This window comes from Branchiostoma belcheri, unplaced genomic scaffold (genome assembly GCF_001625305.1).
Source record: "Branchiostoma belcheri isolate BF01 breed outbred unplaced genomic scaffold, Haploidv18h27 scaffold47, whole genome shotgun sequence".
In the NCBI taxonomy this organism is placed as follows: Eukaryota; Metazoa; Chordata; class Leptocardii; order Amphioxiformes; family Branchiostomatidae; genus Branchiostoma; species Branchiostoma belcheri.
This window is the reverse complement of record NW_017804098.1, coordinates 2,320,690-2,321,754: the sequence shown is the minus strand read 5'-3', so window position 1 is coordinate 2,321,754 and position 1,065 is coordinate 2,320,690.

Sequence of the window (1,065 nt, the reverse complement as noted above, 5' to 3'; positions counted from 1 at the left end):
ACAAGCATATTGATCAACACGTGGAATTTTAGCACATATGTTAACTAGCTAATATACATATAACTAGAAAGGCCGACATTTGCTCAGGAGCAAATGCAGCATGGCTTCACCACATCCCCCATACCAAAAATGGACCTATCCCCCTCCCACACAAATGGATTGTTCCTAAGTCATCTCTGTTCAAAATGTGAAGTGCTCCAACAGTCTATACCCCCATGCAGCAATGGAATCTTCCAATGCATTTTGCTGTTAAACATGTAGATTGATGGGATCCATGCCACCCTGTATCTGCTTGAAGGCTAAGCCACTGTGTATCTGCCCGAAGATACCCATGCCACCCTGTATCTGCTTGGAGATTGCAAATGTCATCAGGTCATTTGGTCCCCAAAGTTAATCCTTTCAATGAAGTGGGGTAGAATGAGAAACACAAAGAAAAATATTGTTTTTCATCAATATAATTTCACCACACATACCGTGGTGAAGCCATACATTTTGTAACAAACTAATACATTCACCACTTTGCAAACTTTCCCTTAAACTCTGTTTTTCGGTTCATCATCCCAATCAGAATTTTTCTTCTTAAAAATAGTCATACATTAGTATACAACAGTCAATGATTTTCATTCTCCACTATAATTTTTTTCCCTTCTCACCTGTCATTGTGCTCCAGTTCATCCTTCTCAGTAAGAGGTTGTCCATTGACAATAATCTTTGCATCTGGGCTGGACTGACAGCGGTCCAGAAACACTTTGTCTCCCTCCACTATGAAGGCAGCATGCTGAGGCTGGATACTGTGGTCAGGAATAATGCATCATTACAACAAGAAAAATTTTCCATAAATTTCGTATTTTCCTAGAACAATATAATGACTGTATAGAGTGAAACTCTCTGCCACCAAGGACCATTGGGGCATTATCTCTAAACAACACCTGCACTTATATGTGCAAAGGTTGGGTGAATATAGCAGGTCGTTTGGTGTAATATTATAGCTGTAGCTTCCACTGTGCAGGGTGCCTGCAGAGCTGGTGTGTTACACTGTGTAAGGGGATTATACCGGCTACATGT